The 22,159-nt window shown below is 38.3% G+C and overlaps 1 protein-coding gene and 1 pseudogene across 1 annotated transcript in view; both read left to right on the top strand.

Moving 5' to 3' along the window:
• The window catches only part of AKAP13 (A-kinase anchoring protein 13), a 335,978-nt gene that overhangs the window by 14,216 nt on the left and 299,603 nt on the right, over positions 1-22,159 (top strand). The window lies entirely within an intron of this gene.
• Positions 18,922-19,329, top strand: LOC100583070 (annotated as a pseudogene).

Raw genomic sequence — 22,159 nt, forward strand, 5'->3', positions numbered from 1 at the left:
TAGCTCTGTAACTAGATACTTTGCTAGTTGCCTCACTACTGCTTGTCACCTGATTCCATCTCCTCTCCTCCCACCCCCTGGTAAAATGGCTTTAACTTGGCAAGGTTTATAGTTGGAAGGAGACAGTAGTCCCAATTTAGCGGGGTTCTGTCACATAATTGACTGTGTGACCTTGAGCAGGTTACTGCTCTTCTTTTGCCCTTGAGTTCTTTTGTTCTGTGAAATGGTATTTGCTGACTCACCTTTCATGAGTCCTAGAAGGATGGCCAGAGAAAGATAAAACTTAGGCTCTTGGACATGAAATGGGACAGAGGTTATTTTCACTTTAGTGAGGATTCTTCAGAGTTGCAACGACTCCTTTCTATTTTGCTTGGAGTAACTAATTTTCTTAATATTCTTGCCAACCTTATTACTGTAAACACTTTTTCTAATACAGTACAGTAAATAGAATTATTTGATAAATAGTGTGTCTGGGTAGTTTCCTAAGACAGGACATGCAAGTTCCTTTTCATCATTGCTTATAGCCCATTGTTCAGAGGAACCGTTCATTGTTCAGAGGAATCTTTTGTGTAGATAACCTTGCCAGAGAAACCTTAATATGTGATGGCAGAAAGGAGAATTCTGATAGCTTGGTATGTATATTTAATTAAATTTTTATCATGAATGAGAATCTGTTCTTTTAATGGGGCTATATAAGAATGGCCCTGAACTTTTGCCTCTATCCAATAGTGTTGTTTTTCAAGTCTTTCTTTTTTTCTCCATCCCTTTCCTTCTCTTCTTGAAATCTGAAAATTTAAAAGTGGGATGAGTTGGCTGTGGCTGTTGAACCTCTTTGTAACATGAAATACACCCAGGTTTAAACTTATCTTTCTGTTCTGCCAAGATTTATGGCAACTTGGAAGGAATATTGTACAGCTGGACATTGAGTAATACTATATATGAATTATGAATAATTGAGATTGGCTTAGTTAAATGGTTAAAGTTACTCTTTTGTTTGAAAGGATATCTGAAGGTAATGTTTATTTATCTTTTTGAAAAGGGAGACTTTTTTGATAGGACAGATTGTATGTATAAGACAAGATAGAAGTTTTCTTTTGGAAACCTAGCTGGTTTCCAAACAATCCAATAAATGACTGTTTTTCCTATTTAGATTAGGGATTTGAGTTGTACTGTTTTTGGTTACCTCTTTGGTTTTTCCATATTGTCTTTGCCCAGTGTTCATTTCCTTTCCCCGGTTAATTTAGTAGGATGTACTGTCAGATTGCCCACTGAATAGATGGGGTAAGGTAATATAACATGTCTATCTTTCCTCCCAGATTATAAACTTCTTGAGGGCAAATTTTATCTGCTTTGTTGATTACTGTATTCCCAGTAACAATGGCACATAATAGTTGCTTCTCAAGAAATATTTGGGTTGATGGAAGGATGAATGAATTTTTGACTATACACACACACACACACACACACATATACACATATAACATACATGTGTATGTTAAGCTTAATAAAATCCATCCTGTTGCGAATAAATGAACAGATGTTTATTTTTTCTTTTCTAGCATCAGTTTTAGTTTGATTTTGGTCAGTTTAAAGCATTTCTTTTGGGGAAAGAGAAGACACCATGTTAAATGGAAGTTTGGTGTTGACCAAGTTTGGTGGTAAAATCTATACAGCTCTTGCCTGGTTGTTGTGCTTGGTCCACGTAGGGCTCTGTCACTTTACATTTTAACCTCTTCAGCAACTTCATCATTGGCATATGGATGGTTGACCTCAGAATGTGGGTGCGTGATGGCTGGTTTAATTAAAAAACAAAATTATGATTGTAAAACATATTCACAATAGAACAGTAGAATTGACTCATATACTCATTACCCAGATTCTAGCAAGATTTTGCTGTTCTCTACATGCATTTTTTTTTTAAAAAAGCTTTGTTTTGATATAGTTCATATACCATAAAATTCTCCCATGTTTTACTATAATATGTTCGTCCTAGTTGTCCTGAAAGTCACTACCAACTCTTCTTTTTAGTGATTTTTAAATGGTATTTTTACTCCAATATATAATACTGTAAACCATGAAATGCCTCTGTAAAACAAGGCATGATAGGTTTCCAGGATATGAAACAGACAACTTTAACTCAAAGCAAATGAGTGCTGAGTAGCCTATTTTCCTTTCAGCAGAGTAATTGCAGAAATAGGACTGCAAACCATTTATTAAGCACTTTTGTATGAAATTTGAGGTTTCTGTCAAATTAGACATGGAAAATTAAAACTGCACAAATTACTGATCTGTGCAATTTTTTTGAGTCCTCTCGTATGTTAGACCTTTATTTTTTTCTTAGATAACTGTTTAAGTACCAGCACAGGAATGCAATGATTTATACATAATTATTTTTGTTTTCACGTCAGTAGTCTTTTGTTCCCCCCATTGAATTTGGTGATTTTTTTCTCCCCTGGAGGGTTATTTTTTAAATAATGCATTCCCAAGTATTTTGATTTTTGTGAAAGAAAATACATTTTAAGGTAATTGAATACCTTCATAAATCTTGTATTTCCTTAATAATTTGGCAATGTATTTAAAAATAGTGTTGATATCTTAAAAGCTTTCATTTGAAGGCCCAAAAACAATTGATACATTGTTTTTCATAGCACTTTTTGTAAATATTATGTCCTAAGTGCATAGATTCTTTGAAATACTCCTCTTTCACCCCCTCTGTGGTAAAGAATTATTTTGGCTGCTTTGCCAAAAGTGCTTGTGGCAGTCTAAAGATGATCACTTTATTAGTTAGCTCACTGGGATATGTGCCTGGAAATGGAGAGTTTTCTTTCCTGAGCTCAAATAAAGGTAATGGTTCATCTGTGAGATATCTTGGGACTCAAATACTAATTCAGAAGAAAAATTGTATTTATTCTCTCCCCTCAGCCTTGATGCATGTTGAAATCTGCAGGGACAAGTTCACTAATATAATAGCTGTCATTTATTGTGAACCATTGTTAATCCATTGGTAGCTATTATTGATCTAAGCGTCTTACGTAGATCAGGTCTTATCTCTGCAAGGAAGGTATTTTTATGATTTTACCAGAAAAGGAAATTGAAGCTCAGAGAAATTAATAGCTAATTTTATATACACTTCAGTCAGCATTTTATTTAAGGCCTGTTGTGTACTGGGTGCCAGGGATTGAGGAATAAACAAAATAAGATGTAGTCACTGCCCTTAAAAGCACTCATGATTTTGTTTCTTGATTGATAGGCAGTAAAAATAATAGTGATAATTGCCATCATTTATTATTACTTTCCATTTGCCAAGTGTAGTAGTAAGTACTCTACAAACCCTTATCTCATTTTAATCCTCGTAACTCTAATCCTCACAAAATGTATAAGTATCCATATTTTATTGATGAGGAGACAGAGGCCCAGAGAGGCTCGACTTGCTCAGGGTCACACAGTTAGTACGCGGCTGAGTTCATACTTGAACGTGGATCTTACTCTAGAACTCATACTCTGCTCAGCATTCCTCATTCTGGCAAGAGTTGAAACGAGTAATTATGTGAAAGGGACATCATTGTGAGCTATTATTTTGGCAGAACTTTACGTAACTTTGACTTTGCCAGTAGATTTATTTTTATGGTTAATCTGTTATTCTAGGAGTCATCAGATCGTTTTCATGATTTATGAAAGACATTTTTAATAAGTCTTATTTTTATTGCAATAGTAATGTACAGTTCCTCTAGAACTTTAGGAACTATAGTCCCAAAAAAGTACACAATAAATGACACTACCTAGAGAAAATTGTTTGGTATAATTTTTCTTTCCAAACTTGAAAACTTGTAGAGAGAGAGTGTGTGTATGTACATATATACAACCCGTATGTGGAATAGCCATATGTGGCATATTTTATGTACTCTTGAGCATAAACAGGTTATAAAACATTTCCTCAGTATACCTTTATATGATTTCTTTTTTCGGCTAATTTTTGGATTTTTAGTAGAGATGGGGTTTCACCATGTTGGCCAGGCTGGTCTTGAACTCCTGACCTCAAGTGATCCACGTGTTTCCGCCAGCCACCTTTATATGATTTCAAGTAACTGATGTAGTTATTTTAATGGCTATATAGTATTTCTTTGTATGGACTTAAGTTTATCTTCAGTTCATTTCCTATTATTTGAATAAGTTGTGTATCTTTTTTCCCCATCACCCTTCCTCCTGCCTCTTTCCTCTATGCTATTATAAACATTGCTTTGAAGAACAGCCTTATACATACATCTGTGTGTCCTTGTTTACTTTGTTCTCACAGAGAAATGGAATTGTTAGGGCAAATGGTGTACATTTCAGCAGCTGTTCATAGATATTGTCAAGTTGGCTACAGAAAGCTTATGTCACTTCTACTGGCAGAATATGACAATTCCTATTTACTATTTTCCCATAACCTTTAGAAAACACGTTTTTAAAGTTTTAGATGCCATAAGATAATTACTCATAGAATTACTGGATTACTGGCAACCAAAGAAAAAATGAAAGAACTCTGTATTTCTATTTTTTTTTTTTTTTAATTTTTTGAGACAGAGTCTCACTCTGTTGCCCAGGCTGGAATGCAGTGGCGCAATCTCAGCTCACTGCAAGCTCCGCTTCCCGGGTTCACGCCATTCTTCTGCCTCAGCCTCCTGAATAGCTGGGACTACAGGCGCCCGCCACCGTGCCCGGCTAATTTTTTGTATTTTTAGTAGAGACGGGGTTTCACCATGGTCTCAATCTCCTGACCTCGTGATCTGCCTGCCTTGGCCTTCCAAAGTGCTGGGATTACAGGCATGAGCTACCGCGCCTGGCCAGAACTCTATTTCTAAAAGGATGTGAAGAAACTCATGAAGCATAGTTACTGCCCTCTTTTTTTTTTTTCGAGGTGGAGTCTCGCTCTGTCACCCAGGCTGGAGTGCAGTGGCACAATCTCGGCTCACTGCAAGCTCCGCCTCCCGTGTTTACGCCATTCTCCTGCCTCAGCCTCTCCGAGTAGCTGAGACTACAGGCGCCCGCCACCACGCCCGGCTAATTTTTTGTATTTTTTAGTAGAGACGGGATTTCACCGTGGCCTCGATCTCCTGACCTCGTGATCTGCCCGCCTCGGCCTCCCAGAGTGCTGGGATTACAGGCGTGAGCCACCGCGCCGGGCCGCAGTTACTGCCCTCTTAAGTCCTGAAAGTTAATCTGAGTTCTCAATATTAAAAGACACATGGAGGAAACTTTCAAATAAAGTCACTGATATCATGTTCCTTTGGCTTGTTCTTAGTTGTCAGTTCAAATTAACTCCAGCAAAAAAACGGGGAAGTATTTGAAATAAGATTTAGAGATGCTAAGGAGTAAGATCCTCTTCTACACAAAGAGCCCTGTGAGAGATGATCTATGGCCATTCTGTTGCATATCTAAATGCATATTAGAATTACTGTTATAGCTTATTTATTTATTTATTATTTTTTCTAGAGATGGAGTCTTACTGTGTTAACCAGGCTGGTCTCAAAACTCTTGGCCTCAAGTGATCCTCCCACCTGGGCCTCCCAAAGTTCTGGGATTACAGGCATGAGCCACTGTGCCTGACTGTTAAAGCTTTTAGTTCTGGGCCAGGCTCAGTGGCTCACACTTATAATCTCAGCACTTTGAGAGGTTGAGGTGGGAGGATAGCTTAAAGTCAGGAGGCTAGGAGTTCAGGACCAGCCTGGGCAACATAGTGAGAGCCTGTCTCTACAAAATAAAAATTAAAAAATTAGCTGGGTGGTGATGCATGCCTGTAGTTGTAGCTACCTGAGAGGCTGAGGCGGAAGGATCACTTGAGTCCATGAGTTAGAGGTTACAGTGAGCTACGATCACCCTGCCTTTACTCCAGCCTGGGTGACAAAGCAAGATCCTGTCTCTAAAAAAAAAATTAAAAAACAAAATTTAGTTCTGAAAGTACAAATATGTATAATCCACATATGTTCCTCAAATCACAGTTACATATTGACATCATGGTTTAGATAATCAAGAAAACAAGCAAATTAAACGTTGGAACCGTGTTCTTGACTTTAATGTAGGCAAACCTTTTTCTCTGAGCCAAAGATTAGTTAATTGGTCTCAGCTATAATAATAATTTTCAATCATAATATTTGTGAAGGTTTTCTGTATTATAAGTAGGAAGAACTAGTTGTATAGGAAGTTGTAAGTCAGGTAGGTGTGTAAGGTGATCTCTTGGCACTGTCAATACACCAGTTTGTCTCTGTTTTGTTGAACATTCTTAGGAGTATCTGGTTGATATTCAGCCTATTTCTGGTTACAGAGAAATAGCTGATTAATTATAATTTAGTAGCTATATCTATATCTATATCTATATATATATATTTTTAAACAGAGTCTCTGTTGCTCAGGCTAGGGTGCAGTGGCACAATCTCAGCTCACTGCAACCTCCACCTCCCGGATTCAAGCAATTCTTCTGCCTCAACCTCCCAGGTAGCTGGGACCACAGGTGTGTGTCACCATGCCTGGCTAATTTTCATATTTTTATAGGAGATTGGGTTTTGCCATGTTGGTCAAGCTGATCTCAAACTCCTGACCTCAGGTGATCCACTTGCCTTGGCCTCTCAAAGAGCTGGGATTATAGACACAAGCCACCGTGCCTGGCATATTATATCACTAGAAGTAGAAATTTGATTTATGATGGTTCTATAATAAAGTCTTGGAACATGTAGATAGTTAATTCAGATGTGGGAGGGCTTCTGTGGTCTTGAAACCACCCAGTTTTTTATGTAGTATACCTGATTGTTGAACTGTTCAGTTTTGTTATGAAGTCTAGATGTTACTTTGTTTTGGTAAGGAACCCTGTGTGGAATTTTGAGGACGTCTTCTCTGCCAACCTGAATTGATCAGAATTTTTATAGGTCTCCCAAAGGACCTCTGTTTTGGAAATCTTTGGGGGCAAGGCCAGCTCTGATTTGTTTCCTCTGTTACAACCACATTATTTGGGCTTAAATCTCAGAAGTGTGCCATTCTGCTTTTTTACTGTTTCCTCCCCCTAGTAACTTGAGCTATAATAAACTGTTTACCAAAGAAGCTAGTCGTTTTTGTCTCAGTATTCTCTTAATAAACTGTCCCTTTGAGGTTGCAAAAAAGAGAGTAATAACAATTAGCTGGTCAACCAACAAATAGGACCTTGGTATCTCACATTTCAGAGGATTCTTCCTTAGGTCTCACTACTTTCTTTCCTGTCTTAGGGATCTGGGATAAACAATTAGCTTGGTAAATCAGTGGTAGGAATTAAATGTTTCTATGCAGTTTTTCTGGGACATAGGACAATAATAATGGGGAACAAAGTAATAAGAGAATGAGTAACAAGACAGTAGTAATAAGAATGCCAGATTAAAAATAGGAAGGTGGAAACTCACTGACTGGTAGAAATGTAAAGGATAAATTCTGATGTAAAGCATTCTGTAGCTGAGAAAAACTTGCTAGTGAACAGTCACTGGATTAGGATTCAATAAATTTGGCTTAGTTTGCTGCCAACAACCTTGGGCAAGTTGCTTAGCCCACTCCACCTCAGTTCTCCCATCAAAAATGAAACGGTTAAACTGTATCAGGTTTTTGTTTGGTTATTTGTTGTGTTTTCCCCAAAAAGTATCCTCAAGTCCTGGAGATCCTTGGAATTACATCAAGGGCCCAAATGGGATTGGGAAGGGCATGAAAAAGAGAACAAGTGGTGCTACACAGAGTTGTTCCACTTTCCTCTAGTTTTTTTTTTTTTTTGTGAGTTTCCTGTAATGTTTCCTTCGAAGACGCTTCCATGGCCAAAAAATCAGTTTGGAAACATCTGGACTGAAATATGTTGAAAGTGCCTTCTGGTGCCTAGGATTTGGTGTTTATGAATCTCCATCTATTGGCTGGATGTCTTTGTTCTTGGTATAAGTTCTTCAGAGTTAGGGAAATTTTACTGGCTGAATCATGAAGGAACTGTATAATGCAATGGATGATCGTGGTATCTGACTACTAGGCTGTGCTCTGATGTTAACTGCCCATGAGATGTTTCTCAACTAAGCAGTTAGAAATTAAAGTACTTTTTAGCTCTCCGGGAGCTTGGGAAATCCTGATAAAAAGATGCAAAGAATCGTATTCCTTGCTTATCAAAACCTATTTATACTAGCTGCTATTTTTTTTTGAGCACTTACTTTGTAGCATTTTATCTGTATTGTCTCACTTAACCCTGGGGTGGTCTTGTGAAGTAGCTGGAGTTAGCTCTGCCGTAAATGGTAGTTGAGGCTTACTAAGATTGTGTAGCTTGGCTAAACTCCCGCAGCCAGGAAGTGCAAGAGCTGGGGGTTGAAACTAGGATTGTGTTTCTAAAATGTGTGCATTCTTTATTATGTTCACCTGCCTTTCTTAAAGTTACAGGAGTTTTGTAGCTGTGGGATGTTTTTAATAGCACCGCTATTACTCATGTTTTTCATTAATGAAACCTGGTAATATAAGTGATTAGCAGCTTTCATTGTTCTTAACTGCTTGTTATGCCAAGGACTTTTAATAATAGGGCAGAAATGATTTGATCATATTGTATATCCCATTCCTTATCTGTTACGTCCTCATAAATAAGGAAAAAATGAGAAATTTATGAGATTAGAGCAGAATGAAATAAGCTATGTTTTAATGGTTGGAAATTATTCCTAAAAGAATAATAGATATGAAAAAATCTAAAATAGGTGATGATAAATTCTTTAGAGTCAGTGAACATACGGAGATTAGATTGTTTTATGATCAATGTGGTGCTAACTTTGATGCCCTAAGAACGGATTTACCATGGTGGTACCTAATGCAAAGAAATTGGGCATTTTTTTTCTTTACAACATAATTTATTGCTGGACACTGTAAAAATATCAAAATGTGGTGGGCATTAGTGCTACTCACTACAATTTCTAGTTCTCCTTCTTTTTGCAGTGGAATATCACATTTCCCAACCTATTTCAAGATGGCATGGTCTTGTGACTTGCTGTGTGCCATAGAAAGGTGTTACTTTTGGCTAGAAGCATTTAAAAGCTGATGTGAGGTTGGGTGCAGTGGCTCATGCCTGTAATCCCAGCACTTTGGGAAGCTGAGGTGGGTGGATCACCTGAGGTCAGGAGTTTGAGATCAGCCTGATCAACATAGTGAAACCTTGTCTTTACTAAAAATACAAAAATTAGCCGGGCGTGGTGGTGCATGTCTGTAATCCCGGGTACTTGGAAGGCTGAGACAGGAGAATTGCTTGAACCCGGGAGGTGGTTCAAGCGATTCTCGCTGAGCCAAGACCACACAATTGCACGCCAGCCTGGGCAACAAGAGCAAAACTCCTCTCAAAAAAAAAAAAAATCTGACGTGAAATCCTCTCTGTCTTTCCTTGCTTTTGGGACCTGGAAGCAAAGTAGATATGACAGTACCACATGATGAAATCAGGTTGGAATACTGCCCTGAGGCTTGAAGGATAGCTGCCCCAGAGAGTTGCCTGGAGCCATAGTGATCTTTGAGTGAGTGAGGAGTAAACTTCATTGTGTTAACTTCTGATACCTTCTGGTTGTTGTTACCGTAGTATAGTCTAGCTTGTCCTGACTTTACTACACACATCATCAGAAATCATTAGTGTAAAAGATTTTTAAGGAGAGGGACTGACCAAGATTGAAGCATGATTACCTCGGATGCAGATAAGGTCAATAGCATAGTTAAAGGCAGATTTTCTCTTTTAGCTGTCACCTGTTTTATGTTCTGTCAGTTTATTCTTCTTTTAGCTCAGCTTTGGTCGTATCACTGCCCTATTTAAAAATAGTAGTTCCTCATTGCCCACAGAATAAAATCTGAGTAAGGCCTGCCACAGTTTGGTTCTGCAACAACATGCTTTAAAAACTGTTCTCTCACCATGGTGAAGTATTTATCATCATGTGCCTTTGCCCATTCATGCATTTGAGAAACATATATTGATTACTTTGTGTGCCAGTGTGGAGGCTAGACCCTAGGGACACACAGAATGTTCCTTCCCATCTGTTCATGTCCAATTCTGCCTTTGCTTTTCAAGCTAAGTCTTCAAGGATATTTCCTACATAAACCCTGCTTCATTCTCACAGTTGGTTATAAGCCGTCTTTCTGACCTCCCAAGCGTTTCTGGCACACTGTTTCCTATCCTGGTTGTAAAGTTGTACGTGTATATCTCATTCCCTTTACTGGGCTAGTGTCACACCTTTGTATCTTTAGTACCTAGCTCCCAGCTTATGGTAGGGGCTCAGTAATCTTTACTGAATGAATGGCTGTTAGATTGTGACTGTGTTGAAAAGCCAATGATTAATTTGCCTTTGTTTGACAAATTGTTACTATCTTTAAAGTTATTTTGCCTTCCTTGCTTGCAGTTACCTCCTTCTAGCTATTATCATTGTGTGTGTTCATTCTTAGTACTCAGTAGGGCCTTATGTGGCAGTGGTTGTGTTTTTTTCTTTTTTTCATGAGCTATCTGGAATGCTGTATCCTAGCACATTCTGATGAGCTTTCCTTACCATTGTTTAAAGTCTGTTTTGTGTTTTAAAGATCCATTGTGAAGTTTCTTAATGTGACTTCTAAGTCTAGAGCTTATGAATAGATGAGTCATGTGTTTTAATAGATTCAGACTTAGTTTTGTCTTGGTGTCTTGTTGTTTCTACTGATGTTTTCCTGAAAGATTTGTGCCTTTGAATCAGAGTTCCGAACTGATACTCTGGTTTCTCTTCATATGGTGTAAGTCTTTCCCCTTTTACTAAACAGCTTTGAACTGGGTAGTTTAAAAGACCCAGATTCTAGTTTAGTTTGGCTTCTAGCTCACTTTGTTAACTTTGGTTGTGAAGTTTGAATCCACGAAACAAATGAGTTTGACAAAAATCCATGATTCACATACTAATTTTACTATGGACTGGGTAAGTTATTTGAATTCTAATCTAGTGTGGATACAAAAATTGGACACAAAATTCTGGTAGAGTTGGCACAGGATGAAGGAAACTTTATTTATTTATTGAGTGCTTACTATGTGCTAGATGCTGTTTATTTGCCTTATTCACTAACCTGTGAAGATTTTATCTCTGTGTTTTAGTTACAGAAATATGAGATACAAAGAAGCTAGGATACTTGTTGAGCTAGTAAGGGCAGGATCCAGAACTTCCGCCAAAGTCAATTTCATTCCAAAGCCAGTGTTCTTTCTGTTGCAGTTTGCAAGCAGTTCCAGACTTTTCTAATGGAGTAGCCTTTAGGACAAATGAAAGGTGTTGTATATGTCTCTTGAAGGAAGTACTCTTTGTTGCATGTGATACTACTGGTAGAATACCTGCCCTCATGCCCACTCTTTTTTTTGAGACAGAGTCTTGCCCATCGCCAAGGCTGTTAGAGTACAGTGGTGATCACAGCTCACCGCAGCCTCGAACTCCTGGGCTCAAGCAGACCTGCCGCTTTAGCTTCTTGAGTAGCTAGATCTATAGGCATGTGCCACCATGCCCAACTAATTTTGTAATTTTTATTTTGTAGAGACAGGGTCTCACTATGTTGCCCAGGCTGGTTTCAAACTCCTGGCCTCAAGCGATCCTCCTGCCTTGGCCTCCCAAAGTGCTGGGATTACAGGTGTGAGCCACTGAGCCAGACCAAAATGCTCTTAAGATACAAAAACTAGAGTGGATAAATAAACTATTTCTCTGGATCTTCGATTAAGACTGCACACCCCATGGTAGTGTAGTTATTCCCATTGTGCCTGTAAGTGTGCTTTACCATCCCGAGTGAAGGGACCATGATTAAAATTCCCATGGCATTGTATGGTTTTATGATTGTGGTTTCAAGTCTTGCTCTCTCTCAACTAATTTTTGTGACCTTGGACTAGAAATAGGTTTTTTTTTTTTTTTTTTTTGGAGCTGCAGGTCCCTTGTGTGTAAGAAGATGGGAAAAACAGTACCTATTTTATATATCATATTGCTTGTTGCTGGACACATATGTGTCCAGCAAGCATTTATTTTTTGTCTGTGGTTGTACCTATAATTGGGGAGAATTTTTTTTCTTTAAGAGTAGATCAATTATGGTATAGGACATTGGAAGGTAGAAGAAGAGGTATTATATATACAGCAGTTACTGACCTTTCCAATCTGAATTCCTATTTGGAAATAAGAATTCAGAAATAAACTAGTTATGCTATCTGTGTTACTGCTTTAGGAGACATGAATTGGCTAATAAGTTGTTTGCAGTGTTGTTTCTTTGCTAATTTTTGTAAATGTAATTAGATTTCATAACATTTTGTGTTAGGAGAACATAGATACTTTGAGAGAAAAATGCGTAATAAAAGCTAATTTGATGGTTTCTAGGGGCAGTTTTATTTTGAAATTCCTTTCAGCAGACAATATGAAACAGCATATTATGGGCTAGGCCCTGAAAGAACCAAGGTAGAGTAAAGCACAGTCCTAGGCCTCAAAGAGTGTGTCTGTGGAGGATAAGATCTCTGGATTTTTTGTCCTGCTCACAAAACAGAAATAATACATTTTATGCTAGTTACAAGTAGTAGAAGCTCATTGAAGAAATGTTTAAGCAGAAGGAATGTGCACCAGCCACTAGGAATGCAAAGATAATTGGGGTATAGTGAGAGATATGGAAATTTGTTGTGCAACAGTGTTACAGTACAAACTTTGTGGTATACAGGCCTCTAAGGAACACAGATGAGGGATGAGGGATGGGACGGTTGTGCTGGGTTTTTTTTTTTTTGGACAGTCTTCCTCTGTCGCCCAGGCTGGAATGCCATGGCGTGATCTGGGCTCACTGCAACCTCCGCCTCCTGGGTTCAAGAGATTCTCCTGTTTCAGCCTCCCGAGTGGCTGGGACTACAGGCATGCGCCACCATGCCTGGCAAATTTTTTTTTTTTTTTTTGTATTTTTAGTAGAGACAGGGTTTCACCATGTTGGCCAGGCTGATCTCCAACTCCTGACCTCAGGTGATCTGCCTGCCTTGGCCTCCCAAAGTGCTGGGATTATATGTAGGATGAGCCATCGTGCCCAGCCTGTGCTGGGTCTTAAAGCGTGAGTAGGAATTTGCCAGGCCTGGGTTGGGGAGAGAAAGAGTGGAATGATGGTTCTGCTGTGATACACTGTGTGCAAAGAAACAGACGTCAAAGAGCTTGGTGTGTTTGAGCTCAGTGAGCAGTGAGGTGTAGAATTATTTCGTGTGGATAGGGTGTGGTCACTGAATTAGGTTAGAAAGTCAAAATGGGGTGAGTGGAAGCGTCTTTTAGTTTGTCCTCTTGAAGTAAAAGGGAGGATAGTCTGGTTTTGTTTTGGACACCTCATTCTGAGAGCAGTAGAGGATAGTGGCTTGGTAGAGTTGGAGAAGGGAGCATTGCCTCTCAGACAAGTTAGAGGAGGCCATTACCATTGTTTAGGACAGATTGTGAGGGCTTGAATGCAGTGAAGTTGGAAGGGAGCCAGCAGATCTAATGGACATTTTGAAAATTGAATGGATGAAACTTGGTGAGTAGATGGTGGGAATTAGGAGGTGGTAGCTGTCCAGAATAACTGGAAATTTCTAGCACAGGCTGCTGGGTGAATGAGAGTGCACTGAGGGGCATGATTCATTCTGGCATGGGAGAGGAGTTGGCTTCCTGGAAGTGGTAATGTTTGAGTTTGGCTTAGATTACCTCATTCAAAGTGGTTCTTGATTTTGCTCACAATCTATTTTGGAGTCCATTTATTCATCTAGAAAGTACCAACTGCTTACTGCATGCCAGTAATTGATATTTTAAGAATATTAAAAAATGTTAATTGTGGTAAAATACACATACCGTAAAATTTACCATCTTAATCATTTACCATCTTAATCATTTTTAAGAGTAGAGGCAGTGGCATTTAGCACATTCACATTGTCGTGCAGTGATCACCACTGTCCATTTCCATAACTCTTTTCATGTTGCAGAACTGAAATTTTGTACCCATGAAACAATAACTCTCTATTTCTCTCTCCTGCGTGTCCCTGGCAAATACTGTTCTACTTTCTGTTTCTATGAATTTGACTATTCTGGGTACTTTATGTAAATGGTACCACACAGTCTGTGTTCTTCTGACTGGCTTACTTCACTTAGCACAGTGTCATTAGAGTTCATCCATGTTGTAGCATGTGTCAGAATGTATTTCCTTTTTAAGGCAGAATAATATTCCATTGTATGTATATACCACATTTTGTTTATCCATTCATCCACCAATGGGCACTAGAGTTGTTTCCACATATGGGTTATTGTGAATAATGTTGCTTTGACCATGGGTCTACAGATATCTTTCTAAGTCCCTGCTTTCAGTTCTTTGGCGTATGTATCCAGAGGTGGAATTGCTGGATCATATTCTATTTTTAATTTTTTGAGGAGCTGCCATACTGTTTTTCATAGTGGCTGTACCATTTTACATTTCTAACAGCAGCGCACAAGTGTTCCAGTTTCTCTGTACCCTCACCAAGACTTGTTATTTTCTGTTCTTGTGACAGTAGTCATCTTATAGCGTGTGAAGTGATATCTCATTGTGGTTTTGATTTGCATTTTTCTAGTAATCAGTGATGTGAGCATCTTTTTATGTGGTTATTGGCTATTTGTATATATTCTTTGGAGAAATATTTGTTCAAATCCTTTGCCCGTTTTTTATTTTTATTTTATTTTAATTAAATTATTTTTTTGAGATGGAGTTTCACTCGTCGCCTAGGCTGGAGTGCAGTGGCACGATCTCTGCTTGCCGCAACCTCTGCCACCCAGGTTCAAGCGATTCTCCTGCCTCAGCCTCATGAGTAGCTGGGATGACAGATGTGCGCGCCCACACCCAGCTAATTTTTTGTATTTTTAGTGGAGACAGGGTTTCATCATGTTGTCTAGGCTGATCTCGAACTCCTGACCTCAGGTGATCTGCCTCCCAAAGTGCTGGGATTACATGTATGAGCTACCATGTCTGGCCCATTACCCTTTTTTTAAATTGGTTGTAGGAATTATTTATGTATTCTAAATATTAATCTCTTATCAAATAAGAGTTGCTAACATTTTCTCCCATTCTGTGGGTTGCCGTTTTACTCTGTTGATTATATTCTTTGATGCAGCTAGTAGTTTTTTTTTTTTTTTTTTTTTTTTTTTGAGACAGAGTCTCGCTTTGTCTGTCGCCCAGGCTGGAGTGCAGTGGTGCAATCTCGGCTCACCGCAAGCTCCGCCTCCTGGGTTCATGCCATTCTCCTGCGTCAGCCTCCCGAGTAGCTGGGACTACAGGCGCCCGCCACCACACCCTACTAATTTTCTTGTATTTTTAGTAGAGACGGGGTTTCACCGTGTTAGCCAGGATGGTCTCGATATCCTGACCTCGTGATCCTCGTGATTCACCCGCCTTCGCCTCCCAGAGTGCTGGGATTATAGGCGTGAACCACCACGCCTGGGCAACTAACTGCTTTTTTAAATGAAATTCCATTTTTATTTGAAGGGAGGACTGTAATAAGCTGTGGCTATCCAGAAATTGGGTATTTGGCAGATACCTTCTTGAAAATAAAGCAAGCCTTTTACTTCAAGGAAGTAGTGGAGAGCATTTGTTGCCAGTGATAAAATTTGAGTTTGCAAGTGAAAATCAGAATTTTGGAAAACATGTATTCGCCACCATGAGCTTGACAGCTTTTCAGTATTTCAAAGCTTTATGAGTATAGTAATGATATATTTTTGATATTGTATAATGAAATGTATCTACATTTGGAAGATCTGCATAACTCAAGGAACCAGTATTTTCACAAATGATCAATGTATGGTGTTACAGCAAAATCATTCTTGGGTAAAAGAGAAAGACCAGTCACTTTTAATGTAACAGAGTACAAAATGGTCATTGATATGGTTTCAGATTTCACATTGTGACTAACCCTTTAAGAAACTACCACTTGTCAAGTTTTGGTGTAACATGGAAAAAGAATATTAACAACTATTCCAAAAGACTATTAAAATACCACTCCTTTTTCAAATTGGGTATCTGTGTGAGGCAAAATTTTAAAAATGTACTTCCCCAAATAGTGTAACAGTTTGAATGCAGAAGCAGATATGAGAATCCAGCTGTCTTCTGTTAAGCCAGACATTAAAGAGATTTGCCAAAATGTAAAACAATGCCACCTTCTTATTTCTGTTTTGTTTTGGAAAACATAGTTATTTTTCATAAAAGTATGTTTATTTCATGTGTAATGAGTTCATGGAATTTTAACATGAATTAATACTTTATAAGTTTTTCAGTTTTAATTTCTGATACAATAAAGTACCCTTAAATATAGCCCACATAACAAAAGCTCTTTGGGATTCTTAATTTTTGGGAGTAAAAAGGAGGGATCTCAGGCAACCGAGAACTTTCAAACCACTGATTATAGCTTACAATGGATTGAAATAAGCTGATCCTCATGAAATACTTTAGTTTCTTATTTGAAAATCGTTATAGAAACAACACAGAGGAAAATAATTAGTCTCTACTTTCATAATGCTGAGTTATATTTATTGGGCACTTAATAATGTGCCTGACACTGCACTGAACACCGTACCTATATTATCTCCTCTAACCTTTATCTTATCCTGCAACGTATATATTACCTTAGTTTTACAAATCAGGGGGCTAAGGCACTGGCGGGTCAGGTAATTGGCCCAAGCTTATTTTAGGGGTAAGTAGTAGAGCCAAGTTTTAGATTTAGTTTAAGTTGAAATTGAAAGCCTGAGCTTTTCATCATGATGTTCTGCTGCCTCACAGAACAGTTTGTAAGTCACACTGTGTCCGCACTACTAATTGATCCTTAGGGAAAAGTGCAGAATGCTGTTGTCTGAAGATTGTTGATGCAAGGTTGAGCAGTGGCTGAAGATCCTGCGCGTGTTATCTTTTTATCCCAGGTCACGTAGTCTTGTACTGTTTTGTGGAACCAGATCTTTAGAAGGTGGTTCTTTCAGAACTTCAGAACAGACCATAACTGGAAGACTGTGGGCTTAGTTTCTTACGATTACTAGTAGTTAGTATGTGAATCTAGCTCAAGGGTGGAGAGATTTTCAGGATGGCTGTAGTTCAGTTGTCATTGCTTATGCTAGTTCTTTCATTTCATTCAGGGGTATAGAAACCTTAGATTGTCTGAAAATGTTATTTTCAGGAGTTTTCCCATTGGGAGACAAGGAGATGGGGATGGAGTTGAAGTCAGGTGAAGGTGAGGAGAATGGCACTATTGCTGTGACCCCTGGCTTTTGGGTTATTGTGCTGCAAGCATCAGGTGACTGAAAAAGCAAACATGAAAGTACAGATTCAGAGAGGGGAAGTGACTCGACCCAGGCACCCTGCACAGGAACATGTGTCATCACGGTTTCAGCTCCCGATGGTGAGATCACAGTGTGTTCTCAGGCCCTCGTTAGGATTCTTAGCACAACAGTTGTTTCTACTTGGTGGGTTTGTTGATTGAGAGCGCCTCAGTATCCCACATGCCTAACTAACTCAACTTTATATTACATAGACAGCTACTTTAAAATTGTGTTGGTACATGTATTTTGAAATTTAAATGAACAGCTTTATTTACATTATGTAAATAAATTTGAACATGTATATATGAACAGCTTTATTTACATTATCCATTATACTCCTCTGTTAAAGAATATATGTATATTTTAATTATACTTTATTATACTCATTCACCTTTCATTGTTTTCTCCAACCTTTTTTGCCACCTCAGTGGAAATGGAAATGAGAGTACCTGTTATAGCCTGAAAAGCAGAGGAAAAAAGGTGTAACTCTTTTTAAGGTTTTTCGTCATGTTTAACTCACGTGTTATTCCCAGATTTTTCTCCGATGTTCATACTGTCTCTTGAAACCAGTCTTCCCTTTGTTCAGCACTATTGTGGCCTGTGTATAATTGGTACTTATCTTTCAGATTTGTATTCTGTAAACAGGCTTTGACGGGGCAAATTTAAACTGTTGTACAGATTGCCTATTCATTTCTAATACATGTTTTGTGGTAGAATTCAATTGCTAATCGTGTGAAGGGTTTTTGAAAATGAGGAACAAACAAAATGAGAACTTATGAATAGTAGCACAGTAAAAAAAATATACAAGAGGAATAAGACCACCATGCTTTCTTTTTTTCCTTCTGAACTAGTCAATAGCTTTGTATTCCAATGATCATTAACAAGGTTTCTATACATACACAAAAATGAGGGGTAGTGAGATATTGATGATGATATAGAGAATGAAGATGGGAAAAAATCCTCTTGGTATTAATACATGTGGTATAGGTACAGTGTTCCCTTATGTATATAATTTGAAAAGGGTGAGGGAGCTCCAAAATAAGATAAGCAAGTTGGTGGACTACATGTTTTGTTAATTCTTATGTCAGAGTGCCTTCTCCTGGTGTGGATGCATTTCTAAGATGAATGGTTAATTTGTTCTTGTTTCTTTTTCAAAGTCTCTTTGAGCAAATGACAAATTGAGATGTCGTAACGTTAAGGAGAGACCATTGACATTTGCCTGATGCCTTCTCTTGTCTTAGCCTTTGCATTGTATTAGAGAAGTATATGACTGGATGTGACTAAAATGATCTGGGAGGAGGGTTAGTATTCTGTTTTCTAAAATGGATTCTGGGATTGTTATGTGCAATTGGTGCTTTAGGATAGGAGAAAATCACCTAAGTGTAACTTCAGAGTGTGAGGAAGTGTGACCTGTCAACTGTTTTGGTTGGGTTTTCTGGTGTTGGAGTGGTTCGTTTCTTAAATTTTGCTCTCAGGTTTGGGGGGTAGTGAAGTTACTCTGAAAATTCATAATTTTTCTGTAATTAGTAACAGCATCCCAGGAGTTTCAGAGAGAAATGCCTTTAAAAAAAAATGAGATGTGACAGCACGCTGCCACACCGATGCAGACCCCGCTCTGCATGCCAGCTCGCCCGCACCCACCATGGCCACAGTTCAGCAGCTGGAAGGAAGATGGCACCTGGTGGACAGCAAAGGCTTTAATGAATACGTGAAGGAGCTAGGAGCGGGAATAGCTTTGCGAAAAATGGGCGCAATGGCCAAGCCAGATTGTATCGTCACTTGTGATGGCAAAAACCTCACCGTAAAAACCGAGAGCACTTTGAAAACAACACAGTTTTCTTGTACCCTGGGAGCGAAGTTTGAAGAAACCACAGCTGATGGCAGAAAAACTCAGACTGTCTGCAACTTTACAGATGGTGCATTGGTTCAGCATCAGGAGTGGGGTGGGAAGGAAAGCACAATAACAAGAAAATTGAAAGATGGGAAATTAGTGGTGGACTGTGTCATGAACAGTGTCACCTGTACTCGGATCTGTGAAAAAGTAGAATAAAAATTCCATCATCACTTTGGACAGGAGTTAATTAAGAGAATGACCAAGTTCAGTCCAATGAGCAAATCTCCATACTGTTTGTCTTTTTTTTTTTTCATTACTGTGTTCAGTTATCTTTATCACAAACATTTCACATGCAGCTATTTCAAAGTGTGTTGGATTAATTAGGATCATCCCTTCGGTTAATAAATAAATGTGTTTGTGCTAATAAAAAAATGAGATTTGTATATTGATGATTAGCTTCTAAAAAATAATGGGAGGTTTATGAAAGAGCTGGTGCACTTAAAGCCCTGTGGTTCAGTATGCATAACCTCTTGAGCTCAATTTTCATGGATCAAGGCAAATTTGTAAATAGAAGGATAATGAGTCAGTATGGTAAATGTCAATGGGAAGATTCAAACGAAGTGAGATGAGAGCACAGAAGTATGGAGCAACTATATTTGCTTTGAGGAGTCGAGGAGGGAAGGACATTCTAAAATTTTGAGAGCATTAAAGAATAGGTTACTCTTTTTTAATTGCAGAGTTTATTGTACTATGTATTTGCATAAATGGAGACATAATATTTAGTTAAATACCTCTATTCATTGTGCAGTTTATGTTTAGCAGTGTGCTAGGTTCTTGGGGAAGGAGTTAAAAAATAATGATGTCCTATTTCAGTACTTTCTTGGGAGTGGGGCTGCTATGTGAACAGCCTGAGTAACATTTTGTTCAAGACTCGGTTGTGGGTAGCCAGGTACTGTGGTGGACTGGTGCTTTTGTTAATTCTGTTTTTTTTCCTCCCTGCTGGTAAGCCACTTTAGAAATGATCAGTTTCATCAATGTAAAGTCATATTTTATACCTCTATGCACTAATTCCCGTGGACATGACTGGTAGCTACAATAATTTTTGGGACTCCAGTGATCAATGAGTATGTCTCAGGTACTTAATTTCTTCCATGGCTAACTAGTTTTTAGTGGGCAAAAGGAAATTTGAGAGAAGCTGCATAATTTGCTTTAACTTGCAGGATATGTTAAGTATTGAATCACATCTATTATGATTATGGAATTTTTATGTGTGTTTGAATGTCAGAGATAGTGTTAAGGTCATTCTGCTGAAAACTGACCCATCTGAAAACCAGTATGTTCACTCCATTCCACTCTTCAGCAAGGCCATAGTTTCCCTACGGTGGTTCATTTCTCCTTTTCCCTGCCCATTAAAAGGTAGCAAATTTTGGGGGTTCTTACACATTTGGGGTTCTTAAAATTGTTCTGTAATGTGTAATGTCCACAAATGATTATTTATAGGATTGACATTTGTTACTTGGTAGAGTTTGATGTATTAGAGTAATATAAATGTGTTATGCTTCAAAATGAAATACGGGATTTTTATTCACTAGTTTGTCTTTGTTTCATTCCTTTCCAAAAGAAAATTAATGCTTAACTTGAACAGCTGATTTTTTGCATTAAGTTTCCCTTAAAAGCTTGCTAGCATAGGAATAAAAGGTAACTTTTTTCTTTGCCTTTTATTGTTTTCTGATTGTTTGATACTAAGTTTTGGATTGATATTAGAAATATTAATAGTTTATCATAGGCAGGAACCAGCTTCCTTTAATATCTGCCAGATGAGCTTCCAGTAGTTTTTAGACTTTGAGATTTTAGAAACCTCATTTTCAGGGATGGGTGACTTCACTGCTTTTTGACCTCACTGCTTTTTCTTTGTCTTAGTTTAAAATTGGCATGTATGACCCAAAGGAATCTTTCTGATATTCGCTGGTCCTTTTTGGTAGAATCGAAATAGCGTATGAGCAATGGGCGTTTAAGTTAGAAAATATTCGTTTATGTAAAAATTAACCAGAAATTACTGGAATGTAGTATTGTTCAAGGTTGTAGAGTCAAGTTAATCAGTATGATTAATGGGTATTAGGAATGGAAATGTTGCAATATAACGACAAGTCACGAATTGTTAAAAGAACAATCTGTTGTTAGCCCATTGATAAACTTTGTGAGATACTTATTTGAGAGCAAAGTTTGTAATCTTTCTTTTGCCGATTAAACATGACTGTCATTTTGCCATTTTTTGCTGTATTCCAACCATTATGTTCTAAGTGCTCATTAATCCTCACCAGGAGCTAGTGAAGAAGGTGACATTATTCTAGTTTTACAGATGGAGAAATGAAACTCATGTATTAAGCAGCTGATCAGGCAGCACAAAACCAAGGAAGTTATTAGTACTGGTAATTGAACCTAGATTTGTCTGGCTCCAGTCCAGTACTGTCCAGTAGAAGTATAATATCAGCCACTAGGTAATTTAAAATTTCCTGGTTGCTACATTAAAGGAGAAGTTTATTTTAATATTTTAGTTCAATATATAAAAGTTCATTTTAAATGTAATTATAAAATTGAGATATTTTACATTTTTACATTCTCTTTTTGTACCATCTTCATTATTTATTATTATTATTATTCTGAGATAGGGTCTGTCTCTGTTGCCCAGGCTGGAGTGCAGTGGCAGGATCATAGATCAGTGCAGTCTCAATCTCCTGGGCTCAAGGGACCCTCCTGCCTCAGCCTCCCGAGTAGCTGGGACTACAGGCGTGCGCCACCATGCCTGTCTAATTATTTTATATTTTGTTCTGTAGAGACAGGGTCTCACTTTGTTGCCCAGGCAGGTCTCTAACTCCTGGGCTCCAGACGATCTTCCCATCTTGGCCTCCCAAAGTGCTGGGATTACAGGTGTGAGCCACCATGGCTGGCCTTTTGTACCATCTTCAAAGTCAGTGTGTGTATTTTAGATGTATAGCACATCTCAGTTGAGGCTAGCCACATTTCTTCAAGTTGAAATGTGGCTAAC

This window comes from Nomascus leucogenys, chromosome 6 (genome assembly GCF_006542625.1).
Source record: "Nomascus leucogenys isolate Asia chromosome 6, Asia_NLE_v1, whole genome shotgun sequence".
Lineage (NCBI taxonomy): Eukaryota > Metazoa > Chordata > Mammalia > Primates > Hylobatidae > Nomascus > Nomascus leucogenys.